We start from the raw sequence: 24,362 nt of genomic DNA, 5'->3' as shown, positions 1-24,362 counted from the left end.
AATTAAAATACTTAATCCAAGTAATATATTTAATCAAACATAACCAAATAATAATTTTGTACAAACGTATCCAAATTGAACTTATTGTGATCATTCAAGCTTTGATCCAAATAGTCCGTGCCATTCATTACATTATCAATCAAAAAGGGAAAAGTTGGATTACAATGAAAAAAAATTGGATTGACATTACCCAATTACACTCCTAATTGCAATTCCACACCCCCGTACCTCCAAGAATCACAAACCATGAAATCTACATGAACACATATCAACAAATATCACCAAAGCATGGATGGTTAGAAAAATCAACACAAAAATGAAATAGGAAAAAGCTAATAGCTTTCAACGTTCTATCTTCTTCAAGCTTGCATCTTTTACTTCCTCAAATCCCATGATTAGTAGGTATTCTCAAACGTCTGCTAGCTTCCATTCTTTGCTAGCGTTGACAAGGTCAATGGTGCCATTGGGTAGTTTGAGTGGTAGTTCTATGGGTGAATCAACACCCTCACATGACTGCAATGGTATCCACTCCCCCTTTTTCTTCATCCATCGCTTGTAGTGGAATTAGATGTATAAATTTGTCAATGAGCATGCTTTCAAGTATCAAAGTGTGATACTTGAAATTACAACTCTGCAATAATATACATCTCCCTTATGCACCCCTTCCACTATATCCCATTGAGATTGCAATTATTTGCAAATAAACATTGCTGGAGTGGCTTGTGGGCAAGGACTTACAAAACACGTGCACAAAACGATGAATGGGACTTACCGAGAGGGCTTTGTAAATTTTAAAGAGGATTGGATATCACTAATCATATTTTGTTTAAACACATCTACACTCCATTTGTATGGGATTGGCCACTCTATACAGCCTAATGAGGCCTAGAGGGAACTATGTAAGAGTGTGTGAAAAAGAATATTCTACTGCCAAGAAGTGTCCTAGGGTTCTTGTTGGGAAATAAAACCTCACCTATGGTGGAATGGAAAGCACTGAAGGTCCGTGTTATGCTCTTGAATGGTTGTTCCTCTATATAACTTGATGGGAATATGTCTGCATACACAAAACCACTAAAAAAACGAAGTGAACAACAAGGATATAATAAAATGATTTGAATAGAACCACATTAGTAACAAAATACTTAAAATTACAAGGAAACTTGGTTTTTTCCATTTGATGAGGAAGATGAATGTTTGAAGCCATGTAGACATGTTGAACCACTGCACCATGACTTCATTTCAAGTTTTCTTGAAAGCTAGCAATATTCCCTTCCAATCATGTTCCAAAACACCACAAGATTTGACTCTGTGTGGCCCTCTTGAGTGTGGCTCTAAGTAAACCAATCATTAACTCTGAATCTCTCTCCAACCCACATACCTTGCTCATTCCTAGAGTTGTTAAGAACATACTGAGAGATGGAATCACTAGGTCTCCTATTCGATGTTTCCATGGCTGAGAACTTGTTTACAAGAGGATAAAGTGACTTAAGTGGGATTAGAGGAGGAATAGGGAGGTTAGAAGGCTACTAGAGGATTAGACAAGAGCTTATAGAGACACTAAACCTTGCAACAAGATTTACAAGTAATTAGAAGAGGGATTAAAGAGGTTATTGTAAGATTAGTAGAGATATGAAAGCTTGGAAGAGGGTTAGAAACTTGCTACAAGATTAAGGAGAGATTAAAGACACACAAGAGGATTGAAGAGAGATTACAAGCTCATAGTAAAGATTATGAAGAGATTAGAAGGCTATATGCAAGATTAGAGAGGGATTATAGAGGTTATAGCAAGATTAATAAAGATATGGAAACTTGCAAGAGGGTTTGAAACTTGCTCCAAGATTAAGGAGAGATTAAAGACATATAACAGGATTGAAGAGAGATTACAAGCTTATAACAAGGAATAGAAAGAGATTAGAAGGTTACATGCAAGATTAGAGAGCTCTAGGACTAATGGTTTATAGGTGTAATTAGTTTAAGAGCATAGAAAGGGGCTAGGAAGCTTGGTGAATCCTTTTTTCACTATAGAATAATATGGAAACACTTTTTAGGGGATAAAATCACATTTTTGGAGGGGAAAATTTAATTTTTAGGGCTACTTTTTGGCTGTGCAGATTTGATGGGGCCCAAGGGAGGTGAAGTGATACTAGTGGGGCTACTAGATAAAAAAGGTGATGTGAGGACAAGCCTAAAGTATATCAATAAATATACCTAATTTAGATCCTAAAGCTAGTATGTTCACTCCCCCCCTCCCATTGGTCCAAACTTGATTAAAATGTCATTAAAATTAATCCTAAAATTAATGTCATTAAAATTAATCCTAAAATGCTTCATCTTTCCTCCTCCTTCGGTGCCTTCACACCTTTCTCCTGCTGCCACAGTGTCTCCACACCTTTCTCTTGGTTCTCGTCCTGTGGGCGAGGAAAGTTTTCCTCCATGATCTGGGTTCAAATCATCCGCGGTACGCTGCTTTTCCACCCAATTAAACACCTCTATTTATATCTTTTTTTTCTCCTACCAAAGTGACAACTTTGTGCTTCCCCCACTTATCCAAGGTCGGTTCTTTTCCCACCTCTGGAGTCTCGAGTTGCATGGATCTTGTCACCGGCACCATGGCTTATGATTCTGCCACCTTTGTGGTCATCCTGATTACTTCTTTCTCGTCTAAATCTTGGATTTCCATGGCATTTACTACCGACGGACTTGATATTGAAGCTTTGGCTCCTTCCACTACGTCCCTATGATTCCTCCAAATCTCATATAGATAAATTTGCAATGACCTCGAGCATGGCAATAGAAGCATGCAAAAGTGGTTCATTGAGCCGTGGGCACATTCCTGTGAGGAAAATTTCCATGTGGATGGAATGGTGGCCTTTGGCATGAATCCTATGGAGCCATTGGCGGGATGTGTTGAACTATCGCTGCCACTAGGGCTTGGACTATAGGTTGTTGAGGGGCTCTCCTCCCATTGTTTCTACATGCCTCTCTAGTGTGTGTGTCGGTTCTATAAATGGCGCATCAGATCTTGTTTAAGCCGCATTCTTCGGCTCCATGACCATGATTCTTACACCTTGAACACCAAGTGCCTCACCGAACTTTGGGAGGGGACTTTGCTCCTTCACTAGTCAACTGATCCATGGCCATAGCCAGCAGCTCCTTGGTTGTTTTTCCTACCTTCTTGCTCTTCGACCTTGCCTTGCGATCTTCCTCCTCCTCCTTCGATTCCTCACTTGAAGTTGAGTGATCAGAATCATCCTCCTCCTCCTCCAAAGAGTGAGAAGCAGACCTTTGGACTTCCTCTTCCTCTTCCTCTTGGTCTTGCCTTTACTCTTGAAAAAACCTACCAACACGTGCTCTCTCCCGAGATCTGATTCAACCAGAGTCATTCTCGTGAGATTGGCACCAGCCTATTGCCCTTTATAATTGCTTGTTTAGTCCCTTCATAAAATAGGAATTAAGGATCTCCTCCACGAGTCGATTGGTTGCATCTAGTGTTTGGAGAAGCTTTTGAAACTTAGCAACATAGTCTTTAACCGTAAGGCTTTTCTGGCTCATCCGGCAGAGCTTATCAAGCACATGCACTGATTTTTTATCTTTCTAGAATCTTTGAGAAGAAAGGCATCTATGATTTCATTGCATGTGGGAAAATGAGCATACTCGTACTACTGAGCAACCGAGGGAGCGACACTTTTTTGTAATGTTGAGAGAAAAACAGCTTTCTTGAGGTTCTAATCCACCATGCCATGGGAACGTTCATGCGCCATGCACTGTCAAAGAGAAGGATGTGGGCATCTGCATCCTTAAAGGAATTCCCAGAGAATTTTGGATACTTCACTGTGATAGCTAGTCGCTGAAGCATGTTGTAATGTAGAAGGCGGGTGTAGAAGGCGGGGAGGTGGTGGTATAAATAGTGGTGGTGGAGTTACCGGTTCTTCTTTTGATTCATGTTTTGTTTCTTCTAGTTCTTTTGGTCCTTCTTCTTCCGGTTCTTCTTCGGGTCTAGCAAACTGGAGCTCCTGAGCTTCGAGCCATGCCGAGTAGCGCAGTTCATGTGATGACATGAAGCATTGATTCGAGCATAAAGGAATCAAGAATCAAGTAAAGCAGTAAGTGAAATAGGCAGCAAGACACATTGTGGTCTCGTCGAGGTTTACCGCTACCCCGATCAACCTACTTTGTTGATGAGTGCCTCTAGTTATGCATATAGCAATACACCATTCTAATACGAGACATGCATAGGATGATGAAGAAACAACTTATCGGTTTATAGGAGATTGCACAAGCAGAAATGTTTACTTAAGACTGATCATCTCCTGCGTATAATCTGGATTGCAACAAAAGATACTGGACTTAACCGACAGATTCATAGGAAATAAAAAACAAGACAAGTATACAAAAAAGACAGACAAACACGACAAATATCCAAAGATGATACATAAAGATCTCCTTGGATTCACAAAAGAGAAGTAATATAGCAATAGCCTTTGTACTACAGAGTTTTGATTACATCTTTTATACTGCTTAACGTGCGCAATCATAGTAGAGTGGTACAAAGATACCCTCGTGCTCTGAGCATGGCTGATTTACAAAAGTAATTACCTAATTAACTAGTGTTAAGTGCATCATCTCTGATGCACTTAACTAGTGCATCGTCTCTGATGTTCCGCTGGCATTTCGGCTCAATCGTTGTCTAGTCTGGGAGTTGTCCGATGCCCGTGGCCCAACACCTAGGTGGGGGAGTACCGAGTTGCCCTAGACCTATCACTTGGGAATCGTTATCCTCGAGAGAAACACGTCCCTTGATTTATTTTCAACAACTTTAGAATATATTACCGGCCTTGTCATAATCTTGCATCCACATTTCACATAGAAATCCATGCAACAAAAATTCTCACATGAGAGAGATAACCTTTTCTATTTTCTTAAAGAAAAGTTCTCTAGTTAAATACATTAGACAATCCCTTTTCTTAATCAAGAACTTCTAGAGTTAGTCCCACTTACACGACGAGGTAGAGGCCTAATATTTGCATGGTAACGGGGAGGTGAGCTGGTTCTCCCCTTGGGAGAAATTTGGAGCTACCGCTATTTGAGGTTTCATTGTATCCTCATCATGGTCAACTACCCTTCGACACCGACATCCTCCACATTCTGCACGTCCACTATGAGCCATTATTTATTTTCGTGGTTGAGCCTTTGCTTATTTCAAGGAAGTAACTCACATGGCTTGGGAGTTGAATGGAGATACTCTGTTATGTAGAGTATATTGAGAACCTCTTGGAGATAGAGCCTCTAATCTCAGCTTATTCTTCAACCACTCACTAGGCTTTATTCATAATTAACAATCAAGTTGTAGTTTTTTTCTTTATCCTAGTAGTGAAAATGGAAGAAACAGAGAAAGACATTGATTCATTAAGAGACATCTAGTTATGGGAGCAGAAGCGCAAGAAAGTTGTAGGTAGTTGGAGAGGAGACCGGCAGAGGGAGAAAGGGACAAGAGATTGAGAGAGAGTGTGAAGGAGAATGAGACAAAGAATACCAGAGGGAGAAGTCCATGAGTGGGTGAGGGAATTAGTGATGGAGGGGGATTGTGAGAGTGGTGAGGGGGATTTGGTTTATGAGGGGTTTACTAGCAAGGGAGTGTAAGAGGGGTGGTGAGGGCTGAGAGAGGGGGGTGAGTATAGGCGAGGGTGGTGAGAGGCTATGCATGAGCGAATCATGGAGAGTGAGGCGGACTGGTTGCTAGCACAAATGAGTGGTGAGGAGGGGGTTCACACGTGGATCACTTTAAAAAATGCCCCCTCTACAAGTGGCTTGATGAGTGGTAAGGAGGGGGTACGCTACAAAAGGTGGTGAGAACTCGAGAGTAGCGAGGGATGTGAGTAGAGCTGGTTGCTGACGAGGGACAAAATGGAGAGAGTGACGCGAAGCCCTCTGCCACCAGCCATGGCGGTGGCTTTCGAGGAGGAGTACCTGGGGGGTCTAAAATGGTGCACATAATAGGGATCGGGAGTCAATGGCAACGCAGATGAAGAAGTCGTGGCCGGATAGCGTGGTTGGCCAGTGGGGAGGAAAAAGATAAGGCATGCATCTACAGCAGCATGGCCGGTGGAATGAAATAACGAAGAACGTTTATGCTCCATATCATCTGGCCGGAGGTCCACCACCCAGCGAGAGAGAGGGAGGATTAATGATGAAGGGGGGATGCTGCGCTAAGGAGCTGGTCGCCACCTCCTTTATTTTTTAGAAAATAAAATAAAATTTAGAAATAAAGCTAAAGGGTTTCTAACAAAAATTTACATCATTTTCTCCTTAAAGAAATTGAGATGTCTCCTCCTCTCAAAAAGAGGTAGGGAAAATGTTGATACAACTTAGGTACATCTTGCGAGGTAGCATCTTCTCTTGGGAAGTCTTTCCAAAAACGAACTAAATATTCCCTAATGACTCTATTTTCGAGAGTCCCTTCTCTAGAACTAAGGATTCTATTTGGTTGAATTTCTTAAGTGCTTTGGGATGGTATGACTATTTTATCATCATCTAGGATATGGTCAAGACTAGATACATAGGCTTTCAAAGGGTTTACATGGAATACATTATAGACTTTTAGATGAGGGGGTAGCAATAGCTCATAGGCTTGGTCATTGATTCTTTTGGTGATGACATAAGGTCCACAGTATCGAGGGCATCACTTTTTATACTTTCCTAAAGATATAGAGCTTCTTTTTGGATGTACCCTTAGAAAGACCATATCTCCTTCTTTGAATAATTGTTGAGATCTTTTGACATTAGCATAATGTTTTTGTATGTCTTAGGCAACCTTGATCTCCTTCCGGAAAACTTTCATTTCTTGATCCATGTAATCCAGAGCATTTGTTTAGAGGCTTCTACTCTATTCATTTGTTTAAAGGCTTCTACTCTATTCATTAGATCAAACCAATTTAATGGTATTATACAATCTTGACCATATAAAGCCTTAAAATGGGACATACCTATCCTCTTGTGATAGTTGAGTGATAGGTAAATTCTACCAATGGGCAGGTAATGAAGCCATAGATTTGGCTCGCATTCCAATAAGCCATGAGTGTCTTCAATGACTTGATTTTCCCTTTCAGTCTGACCATCTACCTCTCGATGAGAGGCCATGCTAAAGTTTAATTGAGTTACAATCCCCTTAAAAAGATCAGTCCAAAACCGAGAAGTAAACTTTGTATCCCTTTCACTGACAATCCTTTTTGGTGGCAAACCATGCAGTTTGAATATCTCTTTGATGAATATTCTTAGAATGTCCATTTCCTTGTTGAGAGAAATTAAATGGGCTACTTTTGTTAGCCTTTCCACCACCATCGTGATAGAGTCATAACCCCCTTATACAGAAAGAAGGATTGTAAAAAGATCTATACTGATACATTCCCACTTCATTTGAGGAATGTCTAGGGGTGAAATTGGCCTTTCATCCTTGTTCCTTTGATAAGATAAGAATTGTGTGACATACCTGAGTATATCTTTCTTGAATCCTGGCCAAGAGAAACTCGTTTGTAGTAGAACATTCAACATCTTCACATATCTTGGATGTCTGGCCAATGTTGCATATCATGAGCTTCACATAGGAATTGATCTTTTAACTCTTTAATGTTTGGTATGCACAACCTTAGTTGGCCGAATAAGAATCCAAAAGAGTGTAATCTTTGATTATCCTACTCTCTTTTTCAGAGTGAGTTGTTTGGGCCAAGAGTTGTAAATTATTCCCAAAGTACTCATCTAAGGAGGCTGCATTGTACTTCACTTCCATAAGTAAAGGGTTACTATCATAGAGATTGTAGACACAAAGAACTTCCTACTCAATGCTTTTACAGCTACATTAGCTTTGCCCTGTCTATATTTAATTTTAAAGTCAAATTCTCATAAAAATCCACTTTAGCTCTTATGATCTATAGTAAACATGAACCTTCTGCCAAGTAGGTATTGTTGCCATAACTTAAGAGAATGAATTATAGCCAAACGTTCTAGACCATGAGTAGCATAGTTTCTCTCGTAATCTTTGAGTTTCCTTCAAGTGTAAGCTACTAGTTTTCCTTCTCCACTAGTAGCCAATCCATTAGCATTAGTGACTACTTCAAAATGTGCATCAAAATTTTACAGTTGAAGGATGGGTGAAGTTGTGAGAGACACCTTGAGTTTATCAAAACTTTGTTGATGCTTCTTAGTTCAAACTATTTTTGTATTCTTTTTAAATATCTTCAATCAAGGTGTGGCTATCTTTGCATAATCTTGAGTAAATATTTGGTACCACCCTATGATTCCAAGAAATGCTTGAATCTCCTTGATGTTGGATGGTTAAGGCTATTCCACTATATCTTGTACCTTTGCCGGGTCTATTGAAATCCCATCCTTAGAGACAATGAATCCCAAATATTCATTTTTTTCTAGAAAGAAGGTACACTTACACTTTTTAGCAAAGAGTTGATACTCCCTTAGGATTTCTAGAACTTCTCTAACTTGGGCTTCGTGCTCTTTCTCATCCTTAGAGTAGATCAGAATATCATCAAAGAACACCAAAACATGATTGTCAAGATGCTTCCTGAATATATCTTGCATGAGCCTGTTAAATTTTACTAGGGCATTAGTCAACCCAAACATCATGATGTATTAATAATGCCCATATTTAGAATTAAATGCTTTCTTTGGGATGTCTTCTTCCTTGACCCTAATCTGATAGTAGCTAGACTTCAAATCAATTTGTGTGAAGACGGGCTCTGTGAAGTCGATCTAGAAGTTTTTCAATCCTAGGGATTGGATATTTATTCTTCACTGTGATTTAATTTAGCCCCCTATAGTACCTCCTCAAGAATTTCCCAAAACTCTCTCTCTCTCTCTCTCTCTCTCTCTCTCTCTCTCTCTCTCTCTCTCTCTCTCTCTCTCTTTCTTTATACTACACATCAAGGTGTAGTCTTTTTTGAGTCAATAAATGGGCATAGAAACACCCCTAATAGTAGAGAGGTGTGGCAATAACTATTGGGAATGGGTGGATGAGAAAGGGACCATCTAGGACATTGTTGAAAGTGTGGAAGAAGGTGTTGACAATGAGCACAACAAGTATTGAAGCTTTTTGAGAAGTAGAGTTAGATCTAGGTTGCTTTTACAAAGAGAGAGACTATGTATCCAACTAGTGGGTTTGTTCCCCAAAAAACCCACCATCCTATACTCTAGAATCCAAAGAAGGGAACAATATTTCCATTCCCATTTTCCCCAAAAACATTCTTATCTTCTATAACACCATATGACAAGTCTTGAGGTTTCAAATTTCAACATAAGTTTCATTCTATTATTGGCATATTACTTGATACATGAAATTAATAAGAGTCCATACAATGAAAATACAAAAGTGTTGTTGACATTCCTTGACACATGGAAATTTCAAGAGCCCATTCACTAAGAATGGAAATTTCAAGAGCCCATTCACTAAGAATATGGGTGACATCACGTACAGAAAAAGTCATAAACATTCGTGAAAGGAACAAAACCATAGTAAATGTTATAAATAAGGAAAACATCCATGAAATGTCATAAAGATCATGGTCCTCTGTAGATGACTTGAAACCAATATGCTACATCACATGTAGATAGAGAGAGCCAAGATTCGCTCCCAAAAATAGATAGATTATCATTATAAATAGGTATATATAGGTGAGCCCTATTATGATGATGTTAGCCATATATATCACACAAGGGTCTCTGGCTTTAGGTGAAAAAACCCTTGGGGAGTACAAGGGAAAAACCCTAGCCCCTATACATACCCATGACAAAACATAAATATACATAAAGTTTGACTAGGTATGCTGTGCACTATCATGGTCTTTTCTTTATGATATATACAATGGTAATCATAGATCATGTGCATGTCAAACATGCGGCTATCTGTCAGGTTCAGAGTGAAGGCCCCTCACAAAAGTGCATCATAACCATTTACATCATGCTCAATGCATAGACAATGCCTATGTGTACTGATTATGTAGTACTGACTATGACATTCTACCCATCCCACCACAACCTGCAAACAAATCAATGATGCTATGACTAACCTCTGTGAATGTAGTGATAAGACACCTATAAAAATAAAGTTTCTTCTTATCAAATGTCATAAGATTGAGAGCCAGCATGCATAGATGCATAAAGCATGAGAACAAGCATGGATGGATAAATCATGAATAATTAGTCTCACCAGTAGAATATACCCATCCCACCACAACCTGCAAACAAATCAATGATGCTATGACTAACCTCTGTGAATGTAGTGATAAGACACCTATAAAAACAAAGTTTCTTCTTATCAAATGTCATAAGATTGAGAGCCAGCATGCATGGATGGATAAAGCATGAGAACAAGCATGGATGGATAAATCATGAATAATTAGTCTCACCAGTAGAATATACCTGTTCTCTTAGCCCCCCCATGTATATATGTCCGTGCCGCCTTGGTCCTTGGAAACGTAAGATGCCTACTTTCCATGAGCACACTCCTAGTTGCTAGTGGAAAGCTCCTGGGATCCACTTAAGCACCACGAGCATGATGCATGGTCGGCATAGGGAAATCTTCCCTCCTAGAGAACATTCCCAATGTCAAATCAATACCTGAAATGAAGGTCATACTCATTATCATGTCTTTCATGGACATCCTACCCTCCCGCCATACCAAACATAACCATAGAGGCTACTCTTACCCTCTTGCCATGTCGAACATAACCTTGGTCATATAACAAAGTATGTTTGCACCACAATGCCAACTCATTCTTGGTTGCACTCTCATGAACAAGTGGAAAATGAGATGCTAGGCAACAAGTAACAAACCAACCTTGATCGGCAATAAAAAGCCGACTGCAAGCTCTGTTGCACCCCATGCCAACTCATTGGAGAACTTGTTCCAAGGGGAAAATTCTTCTAAATCTACAAACTCCACTTGCAAGCTAGTTGGAAAGTCTGCCCAAACAAAGTTCACCACTTTTGTGTGCAAGGCTCACAAGCATGAGAGAGAGATGGTTTATTTATCTTTTCCAACCATGCTTCAATCCTGAATCACAAGAACATGCATACAAAGTTAGATGTGGCATTTATAACTAATACAAAGAAAAGTAAGTACACCCAACTAAACACGTACATCTCATTGTCTGGACCAGCCACTAAGTTGACCACATTTGTAAGCATGGCAGTGATATATGTATAGAACCTGGGGCCTACAAATAGTAAGAAGAGAGTTTTTTATATCTAGTTTATGAAATCATTGTAGGGTTGAGTTGCTTACTCTAACCGGTTTAGACTCCCCACCTAACCTATGCTCTTTTGCTCCTGCTCTCCCTTTGCTGGTTGTCCCTTTGATGTCTTAATTATTCAACTCTTGTATCATTAAAAATGACAATAAATTGAACAAAACACAAGTATATGGTCCGAGAGAAATGGAAAATAAATTTGGTGCATAAGTGACCACCCGAAGTTCCAATAGGGAAAATTTGGACTCACTTTTGGGCCTTTTAATCTCTTTGAGATTCTAGGGAATATTCCATAAGGACCAATGAGGGTGAGACTACGGAAATTTTGAGGTTACTTTTTGGTGGGAAGGCCATAACTTGAGCATAAAAACTCCAAATTCGTCGAAGGTTGGTGTGTTAGAATCCTCTCATGAAGATCTTTCCAATGATATGTTACATGACATAGTTTTGAGGTACTATGGATAGAGTTATCCATGATCCCCCTTTTCGTAATAGAATGATGACTTGGCATTTCTTAGAGGGCCCAAAAATGAGTCCACATTTTCCCTAATGTCTTTCTTCACATTTGTAATGAAGCGTTTGTAATGAAGCGGTGGACACATGACTGTGGAGACAAATTGTACATAGGAGGCCAAAGGCCAAAAGCATACATTGTATTAGGGCAGGGGCCAAGTGTAAGTGAGGGACCTAGGCCAACTAGGGTGGACATTAATAAGTATGTGTGAAAGGGGGCCATGGTATATAGGCCAATGTGAACTATAATCAGAATTAACTCATACTAATCATGAATTAAAAGCTAACAAGATTTTTGGCAATCTTGCCCTAAGGCTTCTCCTTGCTCATGGATGGTGCTCCTAAACCCATGTTCCCACTCCATTATTTGAGTGGTCAATCATAGTTCATTGCAGTGGTATCAGAGCTTCCTATTGATCCTATTTCTCCAAAATTTTACCATGGTTTTCTAGATAAATTTCCAGCCCTTATGTGCTTGAAGGAAACTCACTTTTCATCATCGCTCTTGGTTGCATCATCTCACCTTTGAATACTATCATTTAGGCAACATTAGGGGGATACTATTGAGCATAATTAACTCCTAATCTATGGTTTAGAGAGGCAACAATAGGCCGTGCCCATTTTCTATAGAGAAGGGTGACATTTTCTATAGAGAAGGGTGCCCATTTTCTATAGAGAAGGGTGCCATTTTCTTGAAGTGGGACTCCATTCTAGTGTGAATACAAACTTAAATGCTTTCTTAAGCTTAGCAATGGCATCTTCTATCAGTTTCTACCATCTTGGAGACCTATTTCATTAGATTTGAGGGCCATGGACTCTTCAAAAGGCTACAAGGCCCATGTTTTTCATCAAGGCAAGATCATTTAGCAACCAACATTCAATATTGTGGCTTCTTGGTAACATTTGAACAATTGATAAACATTTTATTGCATCAATTGATTGATTTCTTGGATTTCTTGAATCTACACTTGAGATTTGGGGTTTTCTTCCAAGCGAACCAATTAATGATGACATAATTAAGCAAAGTTTCCTACCAAATGGCCAATTAATCAACCATTGCTCTCAAGTTTGGATTTTGCTAAGAATGAATCATTTTCATCCTCTTGTGGAGCCTTGTGGTTTATTTCAAGCTTTTGGAAGCATTATTTACCTTGCTATTGCTTATTGGATGCTTCAAATTCTCAAATGCATGTAAATGGTATGCCAAATGTGCAAAAATCTTGGCAAACATATGCTATGAAGGGGATTTTAAGATTATTAATGGTAAGCATCAAAGAAAAGGCTTTGAGAAATTTCATTTCTAATCACTATTAGATTTAACTTTGGATGTGTTGAATCATTAGTGATGATTGATGGTGCATGCGTACATACTTGAATGTATGAACAATTGTAAAAGCATGAGTCATGCTTAAAATCAATTTGTAAGTGATCTCACCACCTGTTTAAATAGTTCATTCACTCTCCACATCACTTTGCATTACACCTTCTATTTCTAGCATACTAGTGATGTGTGAGGGTACCCCGATATATGGAGGAGAGACCGTGGGGAGCATGTCTTGAACTCACTGTGCCATGAGTGCCATAGGAAAGTGATACGGTGAGGGATTAAGGTACATGGTGGGGAAGAAATGGCCCAAAACTTTTCCCTTGGATTGTAAACTTGGGTAAAGAGCTTGGCCGGGGAAATCGAAAAGCTTCAACATGCTCCACCGACGTACATCCTCAAGACAATATCAAGAGAAATCTTGTGGCAAAATGATGCATGGGTGAGGTATTGGGACAATTATGCAATGATTTTGGCATGCAAAAAGACACTTACAATGGTCAAATTCACATGCAATTGGATTTCATTGGACATTAGGGCAATTTGGCAATGAGTGCATGAGTGTTGTAACACTTCATTACATTGAGATTTTTCCCAATTTCAAAGGGGATGCTGTTCGATTTTGCTCAGAAATTCATGTGTGGATGTAATGAAAATCCTAATTCAATCATCAGGGTTTTGGGCAAGTAACAAGGTCTCTACATCGCATTACAAATTTCTTCTCTAGAGCTTTGAAACAAGCTAATGATTGCATAAATCAAATACCAGAAGTGGGCCTTATTTAGGGTTTCACTAGATTCATAAAACCCTAATTAAGTCCAAGGGGTTTTGAAGGTTCAAAAAAGTGATTGGATATACTTATAGTACTCCCTGAGACCTACCAAATGACACAAAAAAATTTGGAATTAGGTACTGCATGCTTGGTCAACACACAAAAGTCAAAACAGAGAATACTTCCACTTTGAGTCAAGCAACAGGATTTTTGTTTAGGGATAGTACCACTTAAGATCTTTCCAAAATCTATTGCCGAAAAAATTCTAACTTCATATTAGGGTTTTGGAGCCAAATTACTATTTTCAGCAATGTTGTACAAAGCCTAAAACAAAGAATATTAGGGCTATCTTAACATTTTTTGTTATTGAATATTTGGATACAATGCAACAAGAGCTATCCATAGAGACCTAGATCAACAATTTTCGACACCATTTGAACCTTTTACTAGCCATTATGCCAAGGGGCATCCATCCAAGCAAGCGATGGGACTTCAAGATATAAGAGAAGACAGGGAAATGGTGAATGAATATCATGTAGAGGTGATTGATGAAGAGGACATGAGTTTACAAGGGGACAACGACAATGAAAATATGACACATAAGACAAATAATGTGAAAATGGGGCCAAGTTTTGAAAATGTGGCCAATGCATCAAATCAATTGGGAGGAGAAAACGCACCCCCGCGATTCCCGCTTATGACAAATGACATGTTACAAATGATGATGATGATGAGAAAGCAGGATGGAATCCATGATGCAACCACTTGTTAAAAGAATGATGCAACCAATAATGAAAGAGATTAGGGGCATTCATGATGACATAAAGAGAAAGGATGAAGATGAGGGTGCACAATCTCATAATGTTCGGTTTTCATTCTACTTATGGTGCTATGCGCAACCCAATGCTTCCGTACACACCAAATGAAGGCAAAGGAAAGGTTCATGCATTTCCAATCCCAAGGAATGAAGGCTCAAAATTCCCAAGGAGTGATGGTCATGTTCCATTCAAGGGGAATACTCATCGAGGTGATGCTTCAAGACCTCATGTTGTTGAGGAAGATCTTGTTGGTGAGTTTGAGGATAAAAATGATTATATGGATGAGCCTATGCATAGGCATGGTGACCATCATGGGGATGGAGATGGAATCAAGGCTGTAAAAGATTATCCTTTCAAAGTTTAGTGGTGATGAAGGTACTACAATGACATCTTTGAGGAGTGGGTGAACAAATTGGATCTCTATTTTGAGATAAACCCTTGAAGTGAGAAAGCAAAGGTTTACTTTGCTACCTTACACTTGGAAGGGTATGTTCATGCATGGTGGATGCATCTCCAATCACAAGATTATGAGGTCACAAGTTGGGATGCATTCAAGGCAGATATGAGAGAAGCATTCACTTCCAAGATGCAAAAAGATAAAATGTTTTGTGAATGAGACAATCTACAACAAATCTACAACAAAGATACTTGAGTGTGAAGAAATATACACATAAGTAATTTCTTGAACTTATGCTTCATGTTGAATGGTTTAGTGAAGAGTTTAAAATAGTGAAGTATATCAAGGGCTTGAAGAATGCAATTGGAATGGATATGAAGGCACAAAGACCAACAGCTCTCAAGGATGCAATGATCTTGGTCAAGGTATATGAGGAAAAGTATACAAATACATGGGTGAATCATCGGCGAGATTATGGGTCAAATGCTTTCACAAAGCCACCTTTTAACACTCCCAATGTACCTAAATTTCCTACCATCTATGGTAGTGGTGGCAAACCATACACTACGGCGGGTGGTTTCAAAAGTGAGAATACTTCTCAAAAGCCTTCACAACAAGTGGGTGAAAATCCAACCAATGATGGGGTTACCAAGACCAAATTTGTGAGGGAAGACCGCATCAATCAAATGAGGGACAAAAACCTATGCTACAATGTGGTGGAAAGTATCACAAAGAGCATTGGAAGGAGTGCAAAGCCTGCAATGTCAAAATTAATATGGTTTAGTCAAAAGTGGTGGATGAGACTAAGGACAAAGAAATAGAGCCGCTTGATGAGCCATATGAGTTTGTGGATGCCGACCATTATTTAGACCTGGAAGGGGAGTTTCCTTTTGATCCCAATGGTTCTCTTGGTGATCTTTTTTATTACAATGATGGCTTACTACATACTTTGGGTGCTACAACTGCATATGGACACAATTCTACTCTTTGTTCCATATCCAACAAATCCTATGCTAGTTGCAAAGGGTCACATACATTGAGATTCAAGGCTACGGTCAAGGGAAGGATTGCATTTGTGTTGGTGGACAGCGGTAGCACACACAATTTTGTGAACTATAATTTACTGCGAAATCTCAAGTTGTACCCGAAGGAATTAGCAACAATGAAGAGAAAAGTTGAAGTGGCAAACGAGGATAACATGGATTTCATAATGATTTGTAGAAATGTGGAATTGATGCTCTCAAAGGATTACACTTGCAAAGCTGAATTGTTGGTGCTAGATATGGGGTCGATTGAAATGGTTTTGCGGTGTGATTGTCTATCAAATCTTGGAGCCTTCTCTATGAATTTGCAACAAGGATTTTTGAGGTTTATGCATGGAAAGGAGACCATTACATTGCATGGTTTTTGGCACCTCAAATTTAACCTTGATCAATATCACACAACTCAACTTCAAGAGAGAATTGAAAAAGAGTGGCTATATGTATGTTTTTCAGCTTTGTAAACATTAGGATAATGAGAAAGAGAGCAAAGTTACACATGTGGTCATGGAGAAGCTGTTTAAGGAGTATGAAGATGTGTTCCATATGCCCAAGTGCTTGCAACCAATGAGGGAGGTAGATCATGCCATTGAGTTAGATCCTAATGCAAGGCTGGTCAATAAACCTCCGCATAGATTATCAAAAGTGGAGAAAGATGAAGTGGCAAAGCAAGTTAAAGAGCCCATAGATATAGGGTGGGTGGAACCGAGTCAATCATCATTTGTATCGCCCGTTTTATTGGTGAAGAAGAAGGATGAGACTTTTAGAATGTGCATAGATGATCGGGATGTTAATAAAATCATCATCAAGAATAGGTACCCAATCCCAAGAATTGATGATCTCTTGGATGAATTTAAGAGTGCCAAGTTCTTCACCAAGATTGACTTGCAGTCCAATTACCACCAAATAAGAATGAAAAGTGGGGGATGAGCACAAGATGACATTTCATCCTGAAAGAGGTCTCTATCATTTCATTGTGATGTCGTTTAGGCTATGTAATGCACTCGCCACTTTTCTGTTGGAAATAACCCAAATATAAAGACAATATTAAAGCCCAAGGTTCAAAGGTTATTATCGTTGTAACCAGCATTTTAAAAGGCACAAGAATCTAGTCAAAGAGGTGAAAAGAGGATGCCCTCCTCTGTAGAGATTCAGGGAGAAAATAGAAGGCAGTGCCCACCTACATTCAGTCCACCTCTCCATATTCCTCTCCATCTCTCCTAAAATCAAGGCACATCTCGTATATTCAAGGATGTACTCTTGGCCTATAAAAAGGCACCTTTGGGAATGAAAAATCAATTCTCGTGTTTGATTCATGCCCTTTGCATGCTTGTATGACTAGCTTAATCTCATTTTAATCATATTCTTAATCACCCATCACTAATGGCATACATATGCTTTGATCCACCATAAATTCATCATTACTGCCATTTTACTTCATGGTATCAGAGTTAGGCGATCCCTTGGTACCGTAATTACACTCCTCTAATCATTTTTACAACATAATTCATTATGAATAGATCATTAAGATTTTATTACTGCTTTGGTGGGCTTTGATCTCTATGTACACTTAATATTTTGGTGATCTAAAATTTTAGGCGCTTTCTCATCACATCATGGCACATAGTCGAGCCTCTTTAATTTCTCAAAAACGTCATGCGGTGCAGCAGATTTGTGCGTTTTTCAAAAATCGACACCGTTGGCTTGCAGAGTCCAGAACTCACTATAGAGTGAGTCATTCAAGGAATTGTTTGGGGGATTTTGTATCCCTGAGTCATTGGAGGAATTGTTTGGGGGCTTTTATATCCCTAAAAGGGTTCTCAAAAGGATCAACCACACAGGCTACACAAGGGATATTATCAATCGACTGTTTTCTACAGAATACCACAATAAGAAGAACTTCTTGATTTGTTCAATTAATCTTTAAATACTTGGTTTTTTTATCCATTCAAGTTTTAAATATTTAATTCATGTGTTTCTAAAGCCTTATATAGCCTCACTTCAAGTTTCCCTTCTTATTTGTTGGTACTCCATTTGAGCACTCCAAATCAGAGTACCCCCCGCACATGCCAACATTGAATTTACCTCAGAACTTACCTCAGAAAAACAAGCAATTAATCTTTATAATTGAAATGTTTAGTGACCATTTCTTGGTCTAACCCAACATTAGAGAGTTTCTATTGATGTTTATGTAAACAATTTTGACTCTTACTCTCATTTTCTACCCCTAATTGTACCCACCAAAGTCATATAGTTTTTTGCATATACAAAACATGGTGCTTATCTCAATGTATTTGGGGTTTTGGGATAATTACTTACATTAATCACAATTGTAGGAGATTATACACTGCCCTAGGTTTATCTCAATGGTAAGAACTTCTCATGGCTTCATCTAAAATGCCAGATAAGTTTAATGGCCAAGGTTTCCACACTTGGCAAACCAAAATTAAGGGGTACTTAATGAAGAAGAATCTATGGAGTCTTGTAAAACCGCAACCTGATGATGGAGATGAAAATTCTGTTATTATATTATAGAAACCACTATTGCATTGCAATCCAAAGATGAGCAAGCATTGCGCATCATAATCACTACACTTGATGATGGTTACATTCATTACATTGATGATGATAACACTACTGCAATGGCATGGGACACACTTGAAAAGATATTTAATGCTAAGGCTAAACACTCCAAAATTAGTCTTAAAATTCAATTGTATGAGCTTAAAATGGAATATAGTGAAGGCGTGGCTTTACTAATCAAGAGACTTAAGAGTCTTTGACTTAACTTGTGTATGTGAAGGCTCCAGTATATGAAGAAGATGTCATTGCCATATTGTTAAAGGCTATGCCTTCAAATTTCAATCAAATAGTCACTATGCTTTAAAGAGTAACCCATTCCTTCTTTGGAAAGTGTGATTAACTCTTTGCAAGAAGAAGAGAAGAAGCTTGTCAAAGATGACTTTAGAGGCGCCTATGTTGTCTCCTCTAACAATATGAAGAAAAAGTGTGCAAGCTATGGAAGAACAAATAATCTTACTAACGACTGCTTCACCAACAATCCATGTGTGCATTGTGGAAAGACAAATCACTCATCTTAAAGGTGCTATCTCAAGGACAAGAAGAAAGGAAAGAAGAAAGTCAACACTGTTGTAGAAGAAACCAACCTTGCTCAAGTGTGTGAAGATGTAGAGGACTCTTATGCCTTTTAAAACATTATCTAAGTCATATTTGGCTATGCCTTATGTCTGTGTGAGCACTAGTTGTTGAGTAATTCTTGTTGTGTTGCTGGCTGCTTAACTCTTTGTTGTGTATACCCACCTATTGTTGTTAATCCATGCCTTGACGTTTGTAAGAGAAGAGTACACACACCCTATGTACCCTATGTTGTGATTAAGGGGGTTCTCTATCTCAATGTATCAAGGAGGATTTGTTGTTAGGCAAAGTCAGTTTTATAAGTCATTGTTTTCATGTTTGGATTATAGGAGGGTGTTGGAAATAACCCAAACATAAAGACAAGATTATAACCCAAGGTTCAAAGGTTATTATCCATGTAACTACAACATTGTAAAAGGCACAAGAGTCTAGTCAAAGAGGTGAAAAGAGGACACCCTCCTCTGTAGAGAATCAGGGAGAAAATTGAGGCAGTGCCCACCTACATTCACTCCACCTCTCCTACAATAACTCTACCTCTCCACATTCCTCTCCATCTCTCCATCTCTCCTAAAATTAGGGCACCTCTCCTATATTCAAGGATGTACTCTTGGCCTATAAAATGACACCTTTGGGAGTGAAAAATCAGTTCTCGTATTTGATTCATGCCCTCCGCATGAATCAAGGATGTACTCTTGGCCTATAAAACGACACCTTTGGGAGTGAAAAATCAGTTCTCGTATTTGATTCATGCCCTCCGCATGCTTGTGTGATTAGCTTAGTCTCATTTTAATCATATTCTTAATCACCCATCACTAATGGCATACATATGCTTTGATCTGCCCCCATAAATGCATCATTACCTCCATTTTCCTTCATTTTCAAGCATTGATGAACAAAGTGCTACAACCATTCCTCTTCAAGTTTGTATTGGTGTTTTTTTAATGAAATATTGGTGTATAGAAAGAGTTAAAAGGAGCACTTAGTTCATGTGTGTGAAGGAAGTATTTGATGCATTGAGAGCCAACCAATTGCATGCTGGCATAAAGGTAGATCCCAAGAAGGTGGAATGTGTGAAGAATTGGCCTACTCCCATCAATCTCACTCAAGTGCAGGGATTCTTAGGTCTCTCAGCATTTTATGATCGGTTCATTGAGAAGTATGCACATATAGTAGCTCCTTTGACGGATAAGTTGAAGAAGGATGCATTCTTTTGGGATGTTACAGCACAAAAGAGTTTTGGTGAGCTAAAAAGAATGCTTACTGCGGCACCTATCTTGATATGCTCGGATTTCTCCAAGCCTTTCACTAATAGAGCAGATACATGTAGAAGAGGCATTGGTGCCATGTTGTATCAAGACCATGGGGTAATTTCTTATGAAGTCCACAAACTTGATGACAAGGATATGGGGATGCATGTGCATGACCAAATCTTACATGCAATCAAGAAATGCCATCACTATCTTTATGGAAGAAAGTTTTATGTGCAAAGTGACCATAGGGTTCTTTAATTATTCTTATCACAATCAAATCTTTCACCACCTAAGCAAAGAAGGTGTTTGGCTACCCTTCAGCAATATGATTTTGAGATCACATATATAAAGGGAAAGGAAAATGTGGTGGCAAATTCACTTTCTAGAATATGGGCATGTTCATTATATCAGACATCACAGAAGTGCATAATGATTGGATTGAGGAGATTCAAGAGGAATACATACTTGATTACGAGGCTTCACAAATAGTGCAAAAATAACAGCATGGTGTTTTTATGATTTACCTCATTTTCGGTTACAAAATGGTATCCTCTATCGCAAAGAAAGGGTGTATCTTATACCCCACTCATTCTTCAAGAAAAAGGTCATGGTGGATGAGATGCATTCTAATCCCATGGTGGGACATTTGGGTTTTTTCAAAACCTACAATGGCATAATAAAGAGATTTCATTGGAAAGGTCAATGTAGGGAATTCAAAGAGTATGTTGCTAAGTGTATGCCTTGTGAACTCAACAAGGATACCACACACAAGCCCGATAGATTGCTTCAGCTCTTACCTATTCCGGATGCATATTGTTATGGATTCAATGCCTGGCTTGCCTTCTACCAAGAGGGGATGGGATAGCATCTATGTGGTGGTTGATTGATTGTTGACAAAAGTTGCCCATTTTGTACCAACAGAAGTGAGACACTCGACATCTATGGTGGCACACCAACTCATGGAAAATGTGTTCAAGTTGCATAGTATGCCTCAAAAAATAGTCAGTGATGGAGATGTGAAGTTCATTGGCACATTTTGGCGTACATTGTTTGATAGCATGGGTACCAAGTTGACTCCTAGCACAACCTATCACCCAGAAACTGATGGGTCAAATCGAGAGGGTCAATAAGTGGCTTGAGACGACTTACTTGAGGAACTATTTCTATGAAACGCAACATGCATGGGATAATTGGTTGCATTTGGAAGAGTTCGCCTACAATAACACCTATCATAGTAGTATTGTAATGTCGCTTTGTAAGGCTATGTATGGCTACAAGGTGCATGTACGGATCGTAGAATTCAAGAAAGAGAATGCAAATCTACATGTAAGGGAGGAAATGGAAAGAACGCAAACACTTTTGCAAACATGCAAAGAGAACATCAAGAAGTCTCAAGAGAAGATGAAGCATTATGAAGATGCACGTCGCCGCTGCAGACCATTGGAATTCAAAGAAGGGGACTTTGTGTTCTTGACAACACCTAAGACTCGATATGGATCTCTCAAAGGTAGTACCAACACAAAGCTTGCACACCATTAAATTGGGCCATACAAAGTATTGAGAAGGGTTCGTGAAGAAGTGGCTTATCAATTGATACTTCCATCTACTACAAGGATACATGATGTCTTTCATGTATCACATATGAAGGTTTGTGTTAGGCTGGAGGTGCAAGTATTGGATGAGCTTCCACCCATGAGTGAATATAGCATGGTGGAGTACATTCCAGAGAAGGTGTTAGGAGGAGAAAGAGAGAAGGTGTTACGCAACCTTGTCAAAGGTTTTCCTTAAGATGAAGCAATATAGAAGAACACCTCTATGTTGGAGGGGATGGAACACCTTTTTGATATATCTAAGGTGGATTTTTGAGTCAAAAAAGTGAAAAACAGCTTGTTGTAATTTACTATTTACGAGGCATAAGAGAGGCTTAAATGGATGCAATTGATATATACACTTCTTAGACATGATTGACAGTGAGTTGGGCAGCATTACACAAAGTTTTGGAGGTCTCAAAGGCTCAAATCATGCTCAAGATTTGTATAGTTTTGGCAAAGAAGTGTGAAGTTGTTCATTTTGATGCTTATGCAAACCATCCATACTATGGTTTTACTTTGTGCATGTTTTTAGGATGAAACATATTTGGGTGGGGATGGTTTGTAATGAAGAGGTGTGTGGATAGAAATTGTACATAGGAGGCCAAGGGCCAAGCATAAGTTGTATTAGGCCAAGGGGCCAAATGTAAGTGAGGGAGATAGGCTTATGGGCCAAAGGCCAAGTAGGGTGAACATTAATAAGTATGTGTGAAAAGGGGGCCATGGTATATAGACCAATATGAATTGTTAAATCACAATTAACTCATACTAAACAAGAATTAGAAGCTAACAAGATTTCATGAAAATATTGCCCTTCTCCGCTCATGGATGGTGCTCCTACACCCATGTTACCACTCCATGCTTTGAGTGGTCAATCATAGGTCATTGCAGCATTGTTGAACCTTTTTCCTCAATGGGTTTATACTCTCACGAGGGAGTAAAATCATGATGGATGTATGAAAAATCTAATGAGGAATGTAGACGAGATTAAGCACAAGACCCACCATAGATACATAATGAGATTTAGTTGAGACAGAGTTACTCATGGGCATAGAGCTCATTTCGGATGAATGCCTCATTCGAAGTGGATAGTCTAACCACCAAGGGCATAGATTCATATCCCACCTCAAAACATCATGCTTCTAAAAGCGTTGAGGATACATGCACTCCACACTATTGGGGTTAGCCCATAATCAGATTTGTGGAGGGCATGAATTTAATTTCAAGGCCCTCAGCAATGTACCCACTCACCTAGCATACATGTCAATTAGAGTGATGCATAAAGAAGAGACCTAGAGCATGATGGAAAACTAAAACACCCCTTACCTATACACAATCCTCTCTTAGCAAATAGTTGAATCTCTAGTTGCTTAGATGTATCACGCATGGGCTTCATATCTCTTACAATGTCAAGGAAGGCATCTTCTACATGGTTATCCCTTTCATCATTTAGCTGCTCCACAAAACCTTCAAGTAGCAACAAGCCTCTCATATTAATGTCTCTAATAAGACCTCAAATAATACTTAGACTCTCTTCACACATGCAATGCCAATATGTCTCCTTCTTGAGATAGGTTTTCAATTTTGCGCAATCTCAAAACCTCCTCGAAAATTTCTAATGTAACCTTCATATTTCACATTAGTTTGAATCATCATGTGCAAAATGGTAGATTTCTTGCAACATCACAACAAACAAAAATGGACCATCGCATGTTGTTGGGAAAAAACATGACAAACATAACACAAACATAAGCACCACATGTTAACCCTCCAATCTCACCTATCAGGCTCAAGTCTAGACTGAGCAAGGGTGAGTATCTTGTCCCTCACTAGATAATTTTTCTTGTTCCAATCATATGCATAAGTGAATTGGAAAAATGCATCACCATTTTTGGTAGGGTTTGCAATCTGCAACAATTTGTATGTTTTGTCTTGAAAGACATTCTCCACCCCTCTAGCCTCTTTGATATGAGCATATGTGAACTCCTCGAGTGTCATACTTTCCCTATCCAACTTTGAAGTGGCCTTTTCAATGATTCAAAGAACTCTTCCTATGTAGGATGGAAATAAACATGAGTTGTAATAATGGAAGTGAAATGGAACCATGATCAAAACAATATCAATAAAGATTTTATCTTCCAAACTAGAGTAAGGACAATTAGCTAGTGCATTATACCATACAGTAGGGCCATGCCTATGCTCTAGAGACATCTCAACTTCAACCCAATGCCTATGATCTAGAGACATC

General features: G+C 39.0%; 1 protein-coding gene across 6 annotated transcripts in view; it reads right to left on the bottom strand.

The window, feature by feature from the left end:
- Window positions 1-689: 689 nt before the first annotated feature.
- Window positions 690-24,362, bottom strand: part of LOC147636774 (uncharacterized) — an 80,611-nt gene continuing 56,938 nt past the window's right edge. The window contains exons 1-4 of one of the 6 annotated variants that reach the window (XR_015266205.1): window positions 11,297-11,311; window positions 11,147-11,222; window positions 10,844-11,059; window positions 10,252-10,623 (exon numbers count right to left, since the gene is read on the bottom strand). The gene's annotated coding sequence lies outside the window, so the exon portion shown is untranslated. Of the gene's footprint in view, window positions 1,072-10,251; window positions 10,624-10,843; window positions 11,060-11,146; window positions 11,223-11,296; window positions 11,312-24,362 lie in introns of those variants that run through there. The other 5 variants (XR_015266204.1, XR_015266203.1, XR_015266207.1 and 2 more) reach the window with 5 other exon arrangements.

Source organism: Cibotium barometz, chromosome 7, assembly GCF_041138505.1.
Source record: "Cibotium barometz isolate CiBa-2024 chromosome 7, ASM4113850v1, whole genome shotgun sequence".
In the NCBI taxonomy this organism is placed as follows: domain Eukaryota; kingdom Viridiplantae; phylum Streptophyta; class Polypodiopsida; order Cyatheales; family Cibotiaceae; genus Cibotium; species Cibotium barometz.
Note: the sequence above shows the minus strand (reverse complement) of the source record. Positions and strands in the feature narration are given on the sequence as shown.